The sequence below is a fragment of the Thermobia domestica genome, chromosome 8, assembly GCF_964235325.1.
Source record: "Thermobia domestica chromosome 8, izTheDome1.hap1.1, whole genome shotgun sequence".
In the NCBI taxonomy this organism is placed as follows: Eukaryota; Metazoa; Arthropoda; class Insecta; order Zygentoma; family Lepismatidae; genus Thermobia; species Thermobia domestica.
Genome location: NC_137461.1, coordinates 145560830 through 145583091, shown reverse-complemented (window position 1 = coordinate 145583091; position 22262 = coordinate 145560830). Strand labels below are relative to the sequence as shown.

The 22262-nt window shown below is 34.0% G+C and overlaps 1 long non-coding RNA gene across 4 annotated transcripts in view; it reads right to left on the bottom strand.

The window, feature by feature from the left end:
- The window catches only part of LOC145693268 (uncharacterized), a 150480-nt gene that overhangs the window by 72023 nt on the left and 56195 nt on the right, over nucleotides 1–22262 (bottom strand). For 2 of the 4 annotated variants that reach the window (XR_014132737.1, XR_014132738.1), the window contains exon 5: nucleotides 19897–20093. This is a non-coding gene — a long non-coding RNA (uncharacterized LOC145693268). Of the gene's footprint in view, nucleotides 1–18107; nucleotides 20094–22262 lie in introns of those variants that run through there. The other 2 variants (XR_014132739.1, XR_014132736.1) reach the window with 1 other exon arrangement.

Below are 22262 nucleotides of genomic sequence, written 5' to 3'. Positions count from 1 at the left end.
TACAAATGTTATTGTAGTCACAATACCCTTTCGCCATGATCTGAACAATCTGTCTTGTGTAAATTTAGCAGTAAGCGATACTAATAGTAAGATATTTAACTTATGTAAACATTTCCATAATGTCAAAGTTTTGGATATTCAGAATATTCCTAGAAGTTATCATACAAAACATGGGCTACATTTAAATGCTACAGGGAAAGAGTATTTGTGTAGTAAGTTAAAGGAAATGATAACTGCAAATGTAGCTTATAGTATAAATTCCAAATGCAATTCCGCTTTCATATAAAGTAGATGATCTAACCAATGTGCAAAGTAATGTAGACAATGTAGTGTACATAGGTGCCAAAGGTAATGTAAACCGTTATGATGAAAGACTCAAGTATGTGGACAGAATTTGTTTAATACAGAAGACAGATCATAAGGTAGATCACAAAGCTGAAAATGACGTTTTAGTGAAAGGGCAGATTAGCAGTAATGTTAGTAATATGTATTATCCGGTAATAGGACTAACTGAAAAACGAAGGTTGATACATATAAGAAACGTACTGTAAATAATAGCGAAATACCATGTCCAATACGACAATCAAACAGAATTAGAAATCCTCCTTCTAAACTCAGTAATGGTGATTTTTTATGTGTAACATTGCACAAATAGATGGTAAATATCAGAATCATGGTACGAATTCGAACAAATTAAAACTTAACTTGAACACTAAAAATCAACAAAACACGTCAATATGTGAAAATATGGATCAGCCTCCAAAGAAATACGATAATAAAATTCCTACTAATAAAAATAACCCGCTTACACTGTTCCATCAAAATACACAAGGTTTTAATACAGATAAACAACTCCAGTTAACAGTACAGTTACATGATTTGCACAGAGATGTTGATATTATATGTATAACAGAACATTGGCATAGACATGAGGAGATTGACTATATTGCAATTCCAAACTTTACCTGTGCAGCAAGATATTGTAGAACTAATTTATCAAGAGGTGGATCATGTATTTTTGTTAAGAATGAAATGAAAGTAAAAAAGTGTATTATGTTTGAAAAACTTAATGAAGAAAAACAGTTTGAATGTTGTATAATAGAGATACCTTTGCAAAAGATATGTATTATTTGTGTGTATAGGACGCCCGACAGTAACATTGAAATATTTATCAATAAGATGGATAAAATTTTGGCGTATTTTCATGTTAAAAAATAGTTTCCAATTATTGTAGGTGATTTGAATGTAAACTTTCTAAGTGAAAAACTCAATGAAAGCTTTGAATCTTTACTTCAAACATACAACTTAAATCCCACAATTAAATTACCAACAAGAATAACAAAAAACTCAGTATCTAACATTGACCAGATTTTAGTAAATCCATTAGTCATGAATTATGATTCAGAAGTTATAATACAGGTTTTTCAGATCATGAAGCACAAATTGTAAAAGTAAACATTTTAAAACAAACACCTGCAACTATAGAGAAACCCAATGAAACACCTATAATAACGAGATGTTTTAGTTCAAATAATATTAGTTATTTTGTTTATTTGCTTAGCTTGGAGACGTGGGATGATATTTATGAACTAACCGACGTGAATGACGTATATGAGAAAATATATGAAACTGTAAAACATAGTTTTGAAGTATCATTTCCAATAAAAAATAATTTTAGTAAAATAAAGAAGAAAAACATAAATTGGATTACACCTGAAATCTTAAAAGCAAACATGGTAAACATACAACTAAATAAAACTAGGAAGCGTTACCCTACCGGGATGAATGAATTAATTTACAGAAAACACAAAACTAGTTATAAAAATTTGTTGAAGATAGCGAAACAAAATTATAACTGTAGGAAAATTCTTCAGTCACACAATAAAACAAAGGCAATGTGGAAAATAATTAAAGAGCTCAACATGCAAACACGTAGTACCCATATAAATAATTTATGAGGGCGTGAACATGACAAATCCAAAGGACACAGCAACGTCTTTTAATAAATATTTCACAAATGTAGGGCAAACTCTTATTAAAAACAAAGGAACTAGTAAAACTAACTTATCGGAACTTAAAATTAAAAAATGTGATAAATCTATATTCTTGAAACCAGTAACTGAGAGTGAAATAATCATCATAATAAAACAAATGAAAAATTCGAATTCAGCTGGGTCGGACGAATTATCTAACAATTTAGTAAAAAGTTGTTATAAATATTTAGTTAAACCATTATGTTATCTTTCAAATATTTCAATCGCCACAGGAACCTTTCCTGATAAACTAAAGATTGCTAAAGTTAAACCTTTGCACAAAAAAGGTAAACTCAATGAAATAGAAAACTATAGACCGATATCATTGCTACCCATTATAGGTAAAATTCTGGAAAAAATAATGTTCAATCGAGTTATGGATTTCATTAATAAATATTCTATTATATCCAACGCACAACATGGTTTCTTGAAAGGTAAATCTACTGAGACAGCAATTTTTCATTTTCTAGAAAACTGCAGAAAGTTACTGGATGAGAAAAAATTATCTATAGGAATATTTTTAGATCTAACAAAAGCCTTCGATTTAGTAAATCATCATATATTGCTAGAAAAACTTAGTTGCTATGGTATTAGAGGCTTAGCAAATAAATGGTTTGAATCACCTTAAAGATCGGAAACAAGTAACTGAAATCACAGGAATAGTTAAAAATAAAATTCAAAAATGTGTGTCAAGTGAAGAAATTATTAATCGTGGAGTACCACAAGGATCAATTCTAGGACCACTTCTCTTTCTTCTTTATATAAATGATCTTTCTCACAGTATTAATAGTTCATGTGTGACTTTATATGCAGATGATACAAACATAATAGTTAGGGGGAAAGATGAATACGAATTAACTTCAAAGTGCCAAACGGCAATGAACCAACTTTCAAGTTGGATGAATAAAAATGACCTAATCATTAAGGTAAATAAAACATGTGCCTTAAATTTTAACAATGGTAAAAGTAATCAAGCAAATGCAATGATAAAAATAAATAATAAAACAGTTAAATATGTAGAAACTGCTACCTTTCTCGGAGTTAAAATATCTAATAATTTCAACTGGGAACCACATATAGAACATGTAAGAAGTAAGCTAAGCAAACTATGCTATGCAATTAGATGTGTAAGGGATAAGATTAATATAAAAACAGCTAAGTGTATATATTACTCAAATTTTCATTCTACAATAAAATATGGCTTGATGTTCTGGGGAAATGCACCCAAAAGTATTGCTATATTTAGGCTAGAGAAGAAAGTAGTAAGAATACTTGCAGGAGTAAAATGGAACTCTTCTTGCAGAAATATTTTTAAGGAACTTGGAATAATGACTCATCCCTCAATGTATTTGTTTGAAATATTAATGTATTTGAAAAAACATAGTAGTGAATTTATTGTTAACAAAGACATTCACAGTTATAACACAAGAAGTAAAGACGACATTCACTTGCATGCACATAGGACAAATATATACAATAAATCAGTTACGCACAAAGGTACTCTATTATACAATCTACTTCCATCATGTATAAAAAATCAGGTCTCTGTCAATAGCTTCAGATCCAAACTTAAAAGGTACTTGATAGAACATTGCTTTTACTCGGTTGAAGAATATGTAGAACATAATTCGTATACGTAAAATTAAATGTATACTAAGTAAATTTGTGTAACCGTAAGAATCTATATGTAATAATAGTATGTATGTTTATGTATACTGGTATATATATAAATGACATGTCCAATTTCGTTGTATGACGATGAACGGATGCAATAAATTATCATTATCATTATCTGAATAAGTTATTGCAAGTAAACTATCGGTGTTGCAATCTCAAGCGTTTAATCCAAAAACTGATGGTACTGTTACCGACTTTGTTTACAAAAGATTCAACAAGATACGTGGTTTGTCATCTGGTATACCGGAAACTTTTATTGTGAATACGATTAAACAGCTGATACCTATTTCTTACCGACGACAGTTAGCATTGTTCCCAAATTTAGATTTCAATTCATTTTTAACTGCCATACAAAATCTTGAAGCACTGTATTATGACAGTAGAAATATTAACGATAGGAACAATTTTCATGGTAGAACTGTACGTGTTAATCAGGTAGATGAAGTGCAAGGCAATTATGAGAAGTCCAATAAAAAGGGAAATTATGGTAATGAAAACCGTGAAAATTCAGGTAAAGGTAAGTTTAAAGGACCAAAAAGGAAGGGAAATCCGAACAAGAAAAGGTTTTATTTGAATAAAGGTAAGAATAGTCATGCAGGAAATAATGATCGCAATGAGGGCCAAGGTAATAATCGTAGTAATTATGAAGACGATCAGGTTTATGAAAATTCGAATCAAAACGAAAGAGTTAATTTTGTAAGCGGTAATTATGATGACGGTATGAACCGAGCACAGCCAATGCCTACATATGCTCAATCTGCACCACAATTTCCATATTATAGTCCAAGAGTTATGTTCCCGCAAAACAAAGATCAGAATTTAAACTAAAGATACTCTCCAACGCGAGTGCAGTTGGTAGAGTTGGTAATGTAAATGGTAATTTTGGTACTGAAAGTCAAAATGCACTCAAAAATGATTCGCAATGCGAGCTTGTTGTGATTGGAAAGAATGTAGTTAATGTTGTAAGTTGGGACATCGATTCATCTGAAAGTAGTGAAGAACAAAAATTTAATAGTCAATCTAGGTCAGCTGAGATAAAGGTAGATTTTAAATCAACCAATAGTAGCCTTGTGTGACTCTGGAGCATCAGTTAGCCTTTTGTCTTTAGAGACATGGAAACGAGTAGCGTCAATCATATCCCACCCTCACTTGCGACCAGCTCCACATATTGTTGGTGGATTTTTCAGGTAAGAAAAAGAAACAGGTGCAAGGTGAAACAATATTGTCTATTGAAATAGGGAAAGCTAGTTTTGACGTACGTGTGCTAGTTGTCTCTGACTTGAATACTGAATGCTTACTGGGTAGAAATTTCCTTACTCAATCCAAGGCAAAGATAGATTTTGGTGATAATTCTATTACGGTTGAAAAAGGAGGGGAAATCGTTAACGTACCTATGCTAGGTGGTCAAGTTGATAATGCCAAAGTTCAAAAATTTTGACTAAAGGTGATGTACAGAAAAAGGTAAATTTTGTGTCTCAAGTTGGTAATGAAACTAATATGAATGTTATTAGCGAGTGATGAATCGGAAATTTTATTTGAGATTGGAAAAGTGAATGTAGAATGTCCCATAGTAAATAATTTGATAAGTGAAAAGCATAAATTAGAAAAAGAATGGGTTAATCATGTTGTTCTTTCTGACCAAGCTTACGATAAAATTCGAAATTCTTGTAGTAATAAAAAGGAAATGAAAGTGCTAAATTTAGAAATTGCCAATGAAGATAAATTTTTGTTTGATTACTATTCACAACAGATTTCAGAAATCGATTGTGAGATCGAAAAATCGCATTGTAGATCGTTAGATAGAGTTGCAGCATGTAATACAATGGATAGCCAAAAAGAAAGTGAATTTGTTTCAATTTCAGAAATACGGGAAAAGATTAAGGAAGCACAATTGTCTGATTTTGAGAAAGGAAAATTGTTCAAATTGTTGTTGAAACATAGGAAAATTTTTAAAAATATTCTCGGACGTTGTACCAAATTTGAGTATGCTATTGAAGTAGATACTGATCAACCGTTAGTTAAAAGGCAATATACATTACCATATAAATTCAAAGAACATATTGATTCACAAATTGATGAGTGGTTACAATGTGGTGTAATAGAACCTTGTGTATCAATCCATTCACACCCAATTTTCTGCGTGCCAAAGAAAAATACCAGTAAAATGCGTGTAGTAGTAGATTTGACAGTTTTGAACACGCATGTAAAAATAAAACAATTAAAGGTGAACAAAATTGATGACTTGTTAAAGTTTCAGGGTTCAAAGTATGTATCAAATATTGATTTAGTAGGAAGTTATACACAAGTTCCAATTTCTGAAAATTGTAGAGATTACACAGCATTCTCATGGAATGGCAAGATGTATAGATTTACGTCCATCCCTTTTGGATACGCAAATGGGGGCGTAGATTAATGGCTTGTCTTTTGGTTGTGTTAGGTCATGCATTATTTGATAAATTAGTTACGTATATTGATGATATTTCAGTACCAACTTTTGCTTTTGATGAACAGTTAGAAATTTTGAATTTGTTGTTTACGAAATTAGAAGAAGCTAACATGACTAAATTTAAAGAAATCCTCATTTTGCAATAAGAGTTTTCAATTTCTTGGTTTCGTAGTCACACCTGAAGGCGTGAAAAAGGATCCATCATACGTAGAAACAATTCGAACATTGCCTCGTCCCAAAAATGTAAAAGAACTAAAGCGAGTGTTAGGTTTGTTTGAGTGGTGTTCTAAATTCGTATATCATTTCGCTCATCTAGCCAACCTATTGTTTCAACTTTTGAAAAAGAATAAAAAGTGGATTTGGCCTGACGAGGTTGAAAGAATCTTTAGCTGAAGAAGTGTTGTTAAATCATCCGTTGTTAGATCATGACTTTTGTTTAGTGACAGATAGTTCGCTGGTAGCAGTTGGAAGTATATTATTTCAAGAAGTCAATGGTGAAAAACACATACTTGGTTTTTACAGTAAAACTGAATAGTGCACAGCGAAATTTCACTATCACGGAATTAGAGGCGTATGCAATTGTTACAGCAATACGTAAATGGGGACATTTATTATATGGCCACCACGTGAAAGTTTACACAGACCATAACTCATTAGTGTTTTTAAATAAAATTCGCCATTGGAATTCCCGCTTGGCTCGGTGGAGTCTTGAACTACAGAGATTTAATTTAGAAATAAAGCACATTTCGGGGAGTGAGAATGTTGCCAGTGATGCATTGTCAAGAATAGTTTTGGCCCCTCCTAGTGGTTTTGGACATAAACAATTTAGAAGTCTTCTCATCATTTTTCAGAAACCTCACACCAGGAGAGTTAACCGAAAAACAAAAAGAACATCCTAAGTACAGTAAAATTATTAAATTTTTAGAGAAATCAAACGATCCTTACAGTAATATGCAAAATAGAAATGTAGAGAAATTCTATAAATTGGAAAATGGAATTTTGTTGTATAAGAACTTTCATTTCCCTAACACTTGGAGAATCTGCATTCCACCATCTTTAGTAAATTTGGTAATTGAAGAAATGCATAACAACCGTGGACATTTCGGATGTGAAAGAACAGTAAGCTTCATCAGTGAAATCTGTTATTGGAAATCAATGCGGCGAGATGTGATGAACTATATTAATGACTGCCTCGAGTGTAAACGAACTAAAGTTGATACTCGACCTCCAGCTAGACCTTTAGAAACCATACAAGTGAAAGGCCCTAGGAGACTGATTTCAATTGATATCATTGGACCTCTCGTGCCATCTCCTTCAAAATGTAAGTTTATGCTTTCAGTCTTGGACGTTTTTACTCGCTACCTTGTTCTTTATCCAATTCGGAACGCTACTACGAAGTGTGTAGTTAAATGTTTGGAATCATTGTACTTTGTGCACTTAGGGACACCTTCGAGTATATTGGCGGACAATGACAGGTGTTTTATTTCTAAGAACTTCAAGCAAAAACTGGAAGAATATGGTGTTAAAATATTTTATTCAACGCGTACCACCCAGCTTCGAACGCCGTCGAGAGAATCCATCGGGAGACGAACAGGTTATTCAGATTATTTTGTAAAGATGATCATGGTTCCTGGGAGAAATTCATACTGCAAGTTGTTGTGCTATTGAATTATTCGATATCAAGTAGTCTTGGCGTGAGTCCAGCTAGTTTACATTTGAACATTCAGGCTGAAAAACCTATCTTCGAACATTTTGGTATTTTTACGAACGATAAACGTAAAAATGATAACGAAAATTGGGACAATAAATTGGTAATGGCAGATTTTAAAAGAAAAGAAGTGATTCGAAAGCGAAATAAGAGGTACAACTCACAACAGGAGAGTAAACACAAAATACAGGTGAATGATTTTTTTTTTTTTTTTTTTTTGAAACAGACAAACTTAAGTTCCGCAACAGATAAGAAAATTACAAAATTCTTTAATGTGTTTAAAGGACCCTATCTTTGTGTCAATAAACCCTCAAATTCAGAAAAGGTGTTCGAATTGTTAGATCCTTTAACTGATAAAGCAATTGGATCGCATTCTGTAGATCGACTTAAGGTGTGGAAACCTACGAAACAAACTCGAAAGATTTGGTTAGATTTAGCTGTAAAAAACAGATCTCAGAAATATCACGATGTAATCTCAAGTGAATTTAAAAATTCAGATTTAGAAAGTAGTGTTAAAACTGTTCTTTGTAACGCATTAACCACAATACCAGTATGTTTGTCTCAAAGAGTTCAGTCGTAATAATAAACGAATACACAAAATTTTAGAAAAGTTGTTAGGTGTTGATAAGTATTTGAATTTTCTGTACTGTAAAAATCTATGCTCATCTGATGTATTGGAATTTGCGTTGGTAAATCTACAAAATCCTTATGTGTTATTAAATGAGCGAGTTCAAGGAATGAAAAAAAAGGTTATCTGATATGATATAAGCAGATATCTGTGATTAGCGATGCGACTTCCAGATGGCCGTTGATATTTTCTTTTCCAAAATAATGGAAAAATCAGCAAAGATATATGCCAAGTCATGGAGATGAGGTTCCCCTCCCTTATATATTTTGGGTAATATAATATTTCTTTAAAGCTCGGAGTAAGCAATTTTGGTAAATCCCATTCTTTATTATTTTGAATTTTAACATTGTGTTCTATATTCCGGCCTCATCTCGGAATGGGAAACAAATGATTTATTGTGGGTAGGTATCTTCGAAATTTAGCGAGGCCGACCCTGTCGAGTGGTCAGAGAGAATCTTAACTGAATTATTACATTGTAAAAATTTAGCTGTGTATCTTAAACGCGCCGACAAGTTTTATTAAATCTCGACAAAAGCATATTATTCAACATTGTGTGGTTTTTAATATATAGTGTGTTTTGAAAAATTATTTACTAAAAGAATTTATTTCGTATATTCATGTTACCATATTATTGCATTATATTTGAAGTTAACTAATAAGTTGATATAGTGTATTTTAAATGTCTGAATAATGAAAATAATACATTATTAAAAGTTATTTTGAAAATTAGTTATAAGGATGTATATATACGTATAAAAATAGTTATTTTGCATTTTATATTTCATTCTCTTTAAAATATTGAAAATTCAATATATTCAGTGTAATATAATAAGAAAGTTTAGTGTAAGGTGTAACAACACGAGTCAGACACTTAAAAAAAAGAAAAAAAAGAGTTGAAATTTTATGATTCATGTGTAATGATGTACGAACTATATAGGTCATTTGATATGAATAAACATAATATGAAAAATATATATAAAGGTTATATAAAATGAAAATATAATCTATAATCAATATGTTATACAATTTGTATTAAAACAGTGTTTTATGAACAAAGATATAATCTTGTCTTTTAAAAAAAAGCCCATTTAAAATGAATAGCCCATAAAAATAAATAGCCCATCTACGTTTGTGTAAAGTGTTAGTGGACCATAATATAACAAATATTAATAGTGTAAGAAAGAAGAGGAGTAATAACCGGAAAAATAAATTTTAAGAAGAGGAAAAATTCAAGATTCCAGGATTCTGATAATCTTCAAAGATCATCGTCCCTCCCGCGCGCCATATATGAGCGTGTGTCTTCCCACACTCCCATTCCATTTTATATTCCCTAGTCAGTCTCATCTGAAGTGGAATAAGGCTCCATGTACTATACGTTGACGTAGACATTATTATGGTTCTGTCTTTTCAAGGTGCTGGCAACACTTTGCTTCGGTGACTTGCATTATATACTTATGACATCATGGAAAATAAAGTGTTTGCAATGTTTCAAGAAATAATCCTGCGAATTCCATCATCATCGATGCTTAATTCTACCACTTTTAGCACTTTAATTATGTTATGTTAATGCCGAGTAAGTATAAAATTCGGCCATGTGCATATTATTTATGAAAGAGTGCCTTTAACAATAAACGTAGCTATTAATATACGTAAGGATACAGACGCTATATGATGAACGCGCGAAGATGAGCATTGTGTGCCGCCATGGTTGATTGAATGGACCAAGGAGTGCATTGTGTGTTACGAAAATCGTTTATTTAACGAATCATCGTTTGAAATGTTGTTGAATTAATTATGCACAAGTGAAGAAAGGTAAATGCACTTATTTCAACGTGAAATTTTAATGGAGTTATCGAACATATTCTAGAGGAACGTTAATTACTCAAAGTCGCTTGAAACCACGTCGTAAAATTTAGGAATGTAGAGGTTTTCATCAAGAAAAAAATTTAAGTTTCGTAATCAAGCTTCTCATCAATTATGGTAAGACTGTATGGGTTACTTGCAAGTACAATTCCATCTGCAGTGCCATTAATTTATTTAATATTAAGTGGATTGTCACAAATTTCATCATGAGCCGAGATGAGTCACGATAACCAGGACGAAGCCAGAAAACTATCAGACAAGAAAGAAGGCGAGACCACAAGGAATTAATTTCAATTTCCCCCTTTCCTTCATTTTAATCCCCTGTTGGTGTTGTGTAGTGAAGTGATAATAGGTGAATCAACGTGTGCTAGATGGCCAAGCACCACCAAGCCGGAAATTCATAGGCAAAAATCTATTATTTCTATCTAAAATTTACTCCTTATTTTTTTTATTGAAATCTCAAATGGGCTAAAAGGTATTAAAAACGTACAAAGAGATTTATTAACAAAAGTTTATAAGTAATTTCATATGTGAATTATTTTTAACCAAATCAATTATATTTCATGTATTTGTTTTGTTTTCTGTTGTTGTTTCAGCATGAATAACTACCGAGATTGTGGGTATTGTATCCAGGTACTTGTATTCACTCTGTAAATGTTAACGGCCTTACCGAAGACGGTGGGTACGCACAAGTGCAACCTCACTTTGAGTTCGTGTTGGTTCGTGATCCAATTGGAGGTTTGCATGTCTTTTATTCTAGCCATTGCTAATAGCGGAGTGAAATGCTTGTTCCCTCTAACCACTAGGTCTACCATAAATAAAATTTTTTACTACCCGAACAAGAGAATCGAAACCAGGCGGGTTACAATGGGAGGCTCAATCCGTGATTAATAGAAGTCTGGATTAGTTTATGAAGTTAAGATCTGGAAAGAATTTTGGGAATATGGCGTAAACTATAACTTTAGAAATTTTAAAGAACGTTTTGGGGGTAGAGTCAGAAGCAGAAATAACTCCGAAAATAGTCTAGAACTGACTAGAAGACTCAGAAATAGAGAAAGCTCAACAATACAAAGTGAGAGTAAAGAAGAATCGAGTTCTTGCTTATGTAGGAAAGTTTGCGACGACATAAAATCCAACTCCCACACTTCTCTGGAGTACCAGAGGAGAATTCGTTTGATTTCATTGACTCGATCAAAGACAACTCCAAGAGGAATGGAATTTCTCTAGAGGAAATTTTGGATAAGGTCGTACCTTATCTCCGTACCAGAAGTAGCAAAGAATGGTACAACTTTAAAACTCCTTTCTGAAATTTTAAGGAATTTTAACACAGCTTCTTACAAGAGTATTTTAGCTTCAAATATGAGGGAAAGTTTCAGGAGTAAATTGAGAAAAGGGTACAACATCCGAACGAATCACTCGCGAAATTCGTTCGTGTAATGGCAGTTTTATTCTCTCGACTTCAAAATCCTCCACGGGAAGTAGAGCAAGTCAGCTAAGAAAGCAGCTGGTGGAAAAAATTCCTCTCCTTACATTTATGGGTATTTTTACCGTAAGCCTTTTGATATTTACATCGACACCGGGAGCGTTATTTCACTAGTCAATGAAAATATAGCTGATATATCGTCAATGAAAATATATATCAGGGGTAAAGTAAAGAATGAAGAACGATTTCGCTCGTTACAGGTTCCATTGTAACTAAACGAGTCTCTCCAAATTTTGTATCCGAAATAGGACATTCACATAGAAATGTTATATTGTTTCTGGGTTGAATCTCGAAAATGTATTTGGCCTCAATTTTCTTAAGAAAGCAAAAATCGATATATATATATATAATTTTTAGGAAAGGGTGGGTAACGCTTTCAAGAAGGTTTTGTTCCTAAGTTCATTGTCCTTGAAGAAGGAGGAGGAAAGGAAAATTAAATTTTTGAGTTTTACGTCCCACGATTATGCCGGTTAGGCTAAAGGAGACGGTGAAGATGAGAAATGAAAGAAATGGTGGAATGAAGAAAATGGGAGGAAACGGAAGAAACCCACGCACATGGTGTTTTTTCCACCACAAGAGAAGAAAAGGATACAAGGAAACCGTAAGTGAGCTGACAACTAAGAAAAACAGAGTGGGAGAAATGAAGGAAATTTGCTTGCACGTACAGGAAACAAACCGATAGAAGAAGAAAAGATTATAACCACGGCAGGAATTTGAATCACAAGTAGTACCACGAGAAGAACAATAAAACTAAACATTTTTTACCCTTGAATTGTCCGAAAGGACGAGGGAACCGATAATTTTGGTAACCATTGTAAATAAGCCATGTTTCCTGTTCTTGGATAGCGGTAGCAGTCTATCATTCCTAAGTGGAAAACAAGCCTCCATTCTGAAGGCTGCTGGTTGCAAGTTCAAGAAGGATCCTTTACCATTGTCATTAGCCAAGGGTACAAAAACTGCGGAAGAGCGCGTGATTGTTGACGTGTTATTTGCGGCGCATAAAGTTAGACAGAAGTTCTATTCAATCCCAGGTTTAATAAAGCCTTTATCTATGGTCGGAACTTTCTTTTTAAGAGTAAAATTATATTCATCGCTTCTGAAAGATGGCAGATTGACGAACAAGTCAGCCTTAAGAAGAGATTAGGAAGACTGACATTTTGTTTACAGGGAAAATTAGGTATTCTACAGATACAGTGGTTTAACTGTTTCTCTGACCATAGTGAGGTCGCATAAGTCAGTCCAACAAAGTAGTAGTTCCGTTCTGACTACAAGTAAAGTCTCGAGAGAATTTTTCGACAAGGAAGTCAACGCGATCAGTCTATGTAGTTGCCAGGCCACATCCGGAACAGCCAGAATCTTTACAACTTCTGTCCTATAGACTCAAAACGCAGTATAAACAACGTACATTTCTGTTTTCAAATGGAAAGCTGCAGTTTTCCGATATGATTCTGACTGACTTATTTAAGGAAACGGTGGAGACAAAGAACGACGAAATTAATAACACTTCTGCTAGTAAATCAGACTTACTGAAGGAAATTAATGAGGCACAGAATGCGTATATCAATAAACCTGTTACCAACAAGACATATCTAAATTAAGAAGAAAGGGAGTACCTGGATCTTAATCCAGATGACGAAAGTTCGTATTAAGATTAGTTCCCGAAAACTTCAGGGAAGAATATAATTTTCCCAAATCCAGGTAAAGTAGAAACTAAGTCTGTAAAGAGGCGTCTTCAATTATAAATTCAAGTACTTGTTCTCTGCGAGTGAAAGTGGTGCGAAAATAATTTGTGCCAACTCACAAGTGACTGCACGAGTGTGAACTGTAAATCAGAGGTTTTCATGTCCGGTTTATATTTTTATTCCATTTTTTAAAAATTTTATTTATTTATTTATTATTTTTTGTGTTAAGTGATTATATTCTTGTGTACTAAGAAAAGCGAACTGAACGAGACTGAAGACTTTCTGTGGTAAAGATTACCAAGTTTATTTTTCAACTTTGATTTCTAGTGTAATGGTGATGTGTTTAAGTGAATAAAATCATTGTTTCTTCATTCTCAGAAAAATGGACTGAACGAGACCGAACTTTTCTTTCAAAGATTCTGAAAAATATTATTTTATGCCTTGCCCTTTCTTTCTTGTTGGATGTGCATATGCAAGAGACTTTGTACCCCTTGGTTGTAACATATTAAAAAATTGAATATCAGTATATATATTATTAATATTATTATTATATGTTTATGATGGGGATCCCAGGTCTAGGTATCATTTAATTCATATAATCTGGGCAGCATGTTAAAATTATTATTATTGTATATATATGTTTGTATATTCAAAGTATTTTTTTTTCTTTCTTAGAGCTACTTAAACTTATTGACTAAAAATCTTTCTTTCCTCTTGCTAGCTTTAAAAAAAAACAGTTTATTTCTAGATTTTGACAGCCAGCTATTGTAGAAAGGGGGAGACCGTTTCTCTTTCCTTTCTCTGGTTTTATCAATAGATTTTTTGTAAGGAAGGTCAAAATGTCCCTTTGGGTAGTTCTCTATAAATACGAGGAGCTGCTGTCCTCTTCATTTTCGGCGAAACTTTACGCTCGGCGCGTCGAAGATCAATTTGTCACAGCTTTATGCTGGCTTTTACCCTTAGTGATGGCAATGTAGGGTATGTAAGGTATGTTAGGTTTCTTTAGAAGTTTAGCACGTTTACGAAACTCAGTTGAGTGGTTCTGAGACAAGAATTTTCTCAGCTCTAATTGGGAGCCTGTATTCCTGTGTAAGATAGGATTGTCCCTGTTTAGATTTTCCTTATCAATTTTAAGGGTTTTGGTTAGAATCTATTATGTTGTTGTATGTGTTTTTTAATCTCACTCCTATATTGGAAACTGGATTTTACTTAAGAGTTTCTCTGAGGCTCTGTAAGCTCACAGTTAAGTCTGGTTTCTACTTGAGGGCTAGCAGCAGGGTTTATTTGATATTTACGAATTCTATAGTTTTGGGTTCGATTCCTGCTTTGAAAGCAGGTGACGTGATCGGCCTGCTGGATAGTTTTATAGGTCTTACTCTTGAGCGATAAAGATTATGGGCCTATATCATTTAGTTAAATTTCCTACAAGTTAACCAGTTCCGTAGTGAGGGACATATTTATATTCTACTTGAGGAAATACAGCCTTACCTTAAACTTTGCCCATTCCTTGTAGGTTGTTTAGATAGAATCCTTGTTTAGTGGTACTGCCTCTGACAGGCTTTTCTACGAATAGGCAATTGGCCAGGTTTCTACATCAATGCCGAAGGAACCTTTGTAAATTAAGAGTTTACTGGAAGGCGTGTAAGTGAATGCAAAGAAGGTGAGTCCGCAGGCCGCAAGATTTAGAGTGAATTTAGTTAATTTAAGTTTTTTTAATGGTTTAAAAAGAGAGAAAATAGGAGCTATATCTCGAATTCGACCTTTGGTGTTAAATAGAGATTCCCGAGAGCGAACTTGTGGACTCGAAAAAACTCTTCTTAAATTAGATTGATACACAGTTAAGCCCAAAAATTTCTTTAGAAAATAAAGCAGAGAGAGGAAAGAAGACTTTTATTAACAGGATGTGTTCCCATGTGTAATTATATTGACTTGATTAATATACCCCTAGACACAGCCGAAACAAATATCCTCTGGTTTAACAGGATATTTAGATTATGCGAGAGTTTTGAAGCCTTTACTCTTAGGATAGAGTTAATTTACTGAGGTTATTTGTAAGGTGGGTTGCCTAAACATAATTACAATTTCCTGAGTGAAGTACGGTCAGGACCCTTTCGACTAGTCCATGACTACATACATATTTTTTTTTCAAGCTCAAGGGCTTTGTTTGCTGCAATATTTAAATTATGGCCGAAACAGTTCAAATGTTGGAAATCGCTTAATTCAACAATGACCTTTATATTCGCACCGCGGTCTGTTGTTAAACAACAAATATTCAAAATTCTGGAATCTCGGAACATAATCCGAAATTTCTGAAGATCGGAATCCTAGAATCTCGGAACACAGTCCGCAATTTGGGATCTTGGAATTTCGAAAAATTCCGGAATTACCGACATTCCGAATTCCGGAATTGAAATCGTAATTCCAAAACCCCTAGTTTTGATCCTTTTTTCACAGAAATGAAGCTCTGTTGTGCCCTTATAGCTCACACCCCACCACACCATGACAGGCAGAATGCTGCCCCCCTCTGGATCCTTGGAACTCTTTCATCAGTTTCTTTAGAGGATGTGGCATATAGCCTATCATTTTAGGCAATGAAAATCTCCAACACTGAAAAGCTTTTCAGCAGGGAAAATTATTCGATGGTGCCCATTTGCTGCGTAATTTTAACGCTTAAGTAAGCGCTTTGCTTTTAGGAACCTCTTGCCCTTCAGTTCATTTGTCAGGAGATGTCCTTCGCAATGTTTGTAAGCATGGAGCCCCAGGTCATTGCTTAACGTGCGAGGCATAGATATTTTCGAAATATTTATATCACCAGCCATAACTGACTGATTCCTGACAGAATTTCGTCGGATACGCGCCACCACTGGTACCAGCTTCGAAGCTGCTATAAAAATATTGAAAGAAATAAAGCTGTATGGAAGAGGAGAAAGAAGAAAAATTGATAAAGCCTTTTTTTAAAAAAGAAAAAAGAAAGAAATATAAAGAAAACTGATAGGTTTGTAATTAAATTAATTAGTTTTAATAAAATATTGTTTGTCAGGCTTTGTAATGCTTAACAGAAACTATATAATAACGATTGAATGGACGATTTATAATGGATTGTAACTTGTATGAATAGCTTGAGAGCGTAAACAAAAACAAACAAACAAACAACAACAAAAAATTGTCAAGATTTGGTATTTTTAGAACGAGTCAGTGGTGTGGAGTGGCAACTGTTTTGCTCTTCGTTACATGCGGTTCCTAGGCCGAACGGCAGTTCAGCCAAGAATACCACCGGACCGAGAAATAGTTAGCTGGAGAAGAAGAAAATTACGCGAGTCGTCTTAGTTTTTTAATCGTCGCGTGAACTAGTTCGGTTTTACAACTTGTATTAGCTCTATTACCTCTTGTTGCTTGGTGAATTGCACTTACAAGTCCATTTGCGAGTTGTTTTAACAGTGAGTTTTGTTGACGAAAGACATTGGTCTCGTTCAAGCACAGAGGTAAGTAAAATATTAGAGTTCTTTTAGTGTCTCTTTTTCTTCCGTCTTCTGTGTTTAATCATTGTCTAATCACGTGTTCATTCCTTTCTTTAAAATGGAGTTGAGTCAACTTACGAAAATTGCGGCACTTGTGTTAAGGTCCTTTTTGGCCACGTGTTACGAAACGTTTTATCTTTACGATAAGAGTTCGTTTCGCTTTATTATTTGTTAATGAAGATTAATTAGTTTGGATTTTGTCTAATTTGCTTAAACTTTTGCGCTAATTTTAGACTCATTTCAGTTCGACCACGCTTTTGTGGCCCCAACTAGACTGGCCGACTCGATTAACAGCAGATTCATTAAACAGGTATTAAACTCCTATTGAATAGTGTTAAAGATTTAGAAATAAATTGTTATTAACAAGTAATTGGATACTGATAGGGTTATAAAGCGAAAAATCTGTTAAAGAAGTGAGTTTGTTAAAATTTGCATTTTGTCGTATTGTATTGTTACTGAGCATTAGAACTGCGTATAATTCTGTCAGAAGTTATAAAATAACGTTATTTATCCATTCTTATCATTATCTGTAAAAAAATCATTTTTGAGCTTAAACTCTGTTATGTACACTGGTGGGCAATAGTTTTCAAATGTTGCAGGATAACAAAAACTCTCAGTCAAGGTTATAATTTAGAAATTTGAAAATAAATTGTAGAATTGTATTCTACTAACTAATTGGAGCTGATATGTGTGTGTAACGTGCGTTGGCTGATAGTATATAATATGCGTTTGAGTTAATAATTATTAATCCTACGGATAATTGACAATGCGCTTTAACTAAAATAAACTGTTTATTACAGTGGAATTATGTTCGGGTTGTCAATTATATGTGTATTCTTTTACCTTGACGGAATTTTGGGATAAATGGTCACTATTGCTTAACATGATTAATGGAATCTATGTGCATCATTTTCCCTAGCCTTGAATATAACCCTGGGCCCTCTGTTGTGCAGTCGTTGCGGTTTGCCCCCCCCCCCCTTTTTTTTTTTTTTTTTTTTTTGAAAACCTTATCCTACTAAATTTCGGGGTTTGAATCGCTGTGATGTGCATCGGAGTGTTACACAGTGTTCCTTGCCGCGGTCGATCTTTCATAATTCCAGTCTCAAAAGAGCGCTGGATAATGCGGTAAATGAATTTTTTACTAATTTGCAGCTTCTCGAGGGTTTTAAAAATTTTCCCTGGTGATTTGCCTACCTTGTGCAATGCTATCACGGCCACACGATTTTCATACTCTCCCCATTCCATCTTGATCTTGAACACTTACAACTGACACCTTTATACCTCTTCAGCTCATCCAGCAATGACTCACGTTTCACGACACCGTTCTTGACGTCGCTTGCTTGTACAGACGGAAGTACAGCCACTCTTAAAAGTTGGGACAGTATTTATGGTAAAACTAAGGAGTTCTTAGCATCGTAGTTATGAAGTTTGTATGGCTTTAGAGGTAAAGTAAAATACTTTCACTCTTTACACAGTATACAGTACACACCACGCTGTTAGTACACAGTAATCATACTATAAATTAGAACTCACGACACTAGGCATTCTTTTTATAACAACCTGGCTGATCGATTAATTAGTTCACTCATGCTTAGTGGCTCTTATTGATAAGTAACAAACTTCTTTCAAATTAATATATAACAGAATACGAATTTAATAATCTATGCAGTTTAAAGGAAACAAGAAGTAATCAAGATAATTCTTCCATGAAGGTTTGTATTTGTCTATTTGCATAAGATTTTTTTCCCAAAGAAATAAATTGTTGATCTGTCCCGACTTCTATCACTTATTTATATTACTTGCGAGAATATAGGTTTTGTCCGGAAAGAAGTAGAACTGAATTTTTTTTCAAAAAATGTATTCACAATTTTGAAACATCGAATTAATAGTTTTCAAAATATGCCCCTTCTGCATCAACACAGTGTTTCCAGTGACTCTGCCAATCACGGAAGGCTCCTGGAACGGAGAAACTGGAATGCTCTTCAGATCCCTCGTTAAGGCCTCTTGAATGGCCTGGATCGAGCCGTGGTACTGTCCTTTCATGACCTTTTTCAGTCGGGGGAAGAGGAAGAAGTCTGCAGGAGCAACATCTGGGCTGCAGGGTGGCCAGGGAAGCAATGTGATGCCATGTTTGGTCAGGAAGTCCATGACAACAAATGTGGTTTGGCTCGGTGCATCGTTGTGATGAAGCTCCCATGATTCAGTGATTGATGGACGGACGCGGGCAACTCGTTTTCGGAATCTTTCAAGTACTTCCATATAAAATGCACCATTCATAGTTTGACCTCGCGGCACAAACTCTCTGTGAATCACACCTTTGCAGTCAATTTTGACTTGTTCATGCGGGCAAATTTAATTGTTCTGATATCATCCGCACACTCAATCTGCGGTCAGAGTTCAAAAGATTTCGCATTTTCGCTGTTTTCATCACTTTTTTGCCGTTGAAGTACGTCCTGACCATTGCTCATCTTCAACTTGCTCTCTTCCCTCCCGAAACAATTTGTGCCATTCAAAAACACTTGATCGACTCATGACATCACTCCCATAAGCAGTCTTGAACATGTCGTAAGTCTCACTCGCAGTTTTACCCAGTTTGACGCAGAACTTCACTGCGTAACGCTGCTCTAACAAACGATTCATTGTGGAGATGACAAGGCACCTTGAATGGGGTTTACCTTAAACTCGATCTACACTCCATGAAGACTTGGAGACGATTGGTGTGCTGGTAACTAAGACACCACACCACCTAATTAACGCAGTAACATTCCCCTTCTTCACCACATTTTGGAGGGAAAAAAATCAGTCCTACTACTTCCTGGACAAACCCTACACAATTTGAAAATAACTCATTACTTTACCAACTATGAAATACAGAGTAATCTTCTAATTTTTGACATTATATTATTTTTGTATAATTAATATTTGGAAGCAGTTCAATAGCTGCTAAATGAGTCTTAGAATTCCTTTGTCAATTGTTTTCTTCTCCGATGTTGGTTCAACGATTTGGTTATCTTCAATGGTGACAAAATTCTATTGCTTCCTCCCTGGTTTCATTCTGTTCAAAAGAGAAGATAAATATAATAATAATAATAACAGTAACATTAACAAAAGCATTAACACGTTATCATACATACAGAATAATTAAAAAAACATTTGGAACATTGTGATTGACCAGTAGGTATTTTAATTGCATTTAATTGCATTTTAATTGCATTAATTGCATTAAGGTAATTCAAGATTCCAACCCTGTTCAGTTCCTAATGAAGTTTATCATTATTTTGGAAGTTTATGATATGATTTTGTTAACTAACATTCGACATTAGTTGGATCATGGCGAAAACATCAGTGTCTGATTTTATAAAACTACTAAGTTTCCTAGAATAACTGATCAACTGGTTGTTTTACAACTGCAAGAAACAATCAGCAAGCTTCATTCTGACCGCAGGTCCTTCCCATTTCTTAGAGAGAGAATTAGAGATGCAAAAAAGCCGGCTTTTTTGAATCGATGGTTTTTTCACATAAAAAGCCGGCTTTTTTGGAAAAAAAAAACGAGAATTTTGGAAATTTTGGCTTTTTTCAACTTCATGATTTTTCTATCTAAATAGCTTTCTTATAGTATATTCTATAATTAGATAAAAATTCCATGACCTGAATGTGATATTTCGCTCTGAAATTCACCATCAAGATGGATGGAGCACATGTTTTACGAATTAAAGCTAACATGAAGAATGTAGTATTTGAGGGTAATTTTAGAGGCTATTTAACTTTATTTTAACTTTTGAGTTATCGACATCTTTTTTCTTCTCTAGTTTGTCATCCGTGTTTCATTTCTAAGAGCTTTTAGTACTCTAGCTTCTAGCGCAAAAGTTAAACTTGCCCGTTTTTCTATTTATCCGTCAAAGCGTACGTTTTTCAATATATCCGTGAAACCGTACTTCCACATTTCTGTTATACTGTAGCTGTGAAGTGATTTAGCAATAATTTTCCGGACACAACCTTGAATACCAATTTATACAAATAATCAGTAGCGGATTTAGAAAAGTACTTTAGGAGGGTTTTTTCTGATTGTTTCGTTTCCTAAAAAGTCCTAATTTTATTTGGGAAGTGCTTGAAGTTTATGAGTACAGGCATAACCAATATTTCGTTTCGTTTATATGTTTAGCAATAATCTTTCGGATACAACTTTAAAAATCATTTTATACTGAGAATCAGTGGCGGATTTAGAAAAGTATTTTGGGAAGGGTTTCTTACTAATGTTTAGTTTTTTTAAACATTCGTAATTTTTATTTGACGGGAGCTTAAAGTTTGTGAGTAAAGGCATAAATAATAGATATTTCGTTTGTTGCAGACATTCCGTAACTTTGGGGAACGGGCTTCAGTCCGAAAGACCGCTCCCCTAACCTTCGCAAAACCGTCACTGCTGGTAATTAGTAATAATAACGATTTAAAAACAATAAAAAAGGAAGTCGCCCAACTCACAGTACACGCACTATTTCTACATTCACAGATGGAATGAAGAAAAGCTTTGTCAGAATGGTCGAATGCTGGTTGAATCCCGGACTTCCCGATAGAAGCGCAAAAGTTAATCACTCAGTCATGTTTGTTGTGCAGTTGTATTTAGCTTAACTTAAATATATTCCGTAGTCTTTTTTTTTTTTTGGGGGGGGGGGGAGTTCCGTAATGATATGTTGAATCCCTCTTGTTAAAAATTCAGAAAACTTGAGGATTGGGTAAACTGTGATGGTGGTTCTATAAAACTTAACTGTAGAATTTCAAGAATATACAGAACCAAAAGCTCCAGATGTGCAGCCTTTAAGTGTATCATATAAATCTAAGTATTTCTCTTATGTTTTATTTTAATTTTATTTTGTTTCAAAAAGAGGGTATGGAATATTTTGAAGTAAAAATACTACATACTATTTTGCTAGTTATTTGTGTATTCTTTAAAAAGAAGTGTTTACTTTTAGGGTTGGCTGATTTACACCAACTTTTTTTTTTTTTAATAACTGGTTTAAACCACAAAAATAAAAAGAATGAAAAATGCGAATCGTGTGAACTTCATGGTAACGTTTCCAGATATCAAACCACCTGCAATAGTTTTATTTCCCTTTCACCTTTTAATCAAGGTGTCCCATGTTCAATTCTCGGTCGAACCACAATCCTTTTTTCATGCGTAACCCAAGTAGCGGTTCGGATGTCAGTTTAAGCGAAAGTCTTCTCCTTG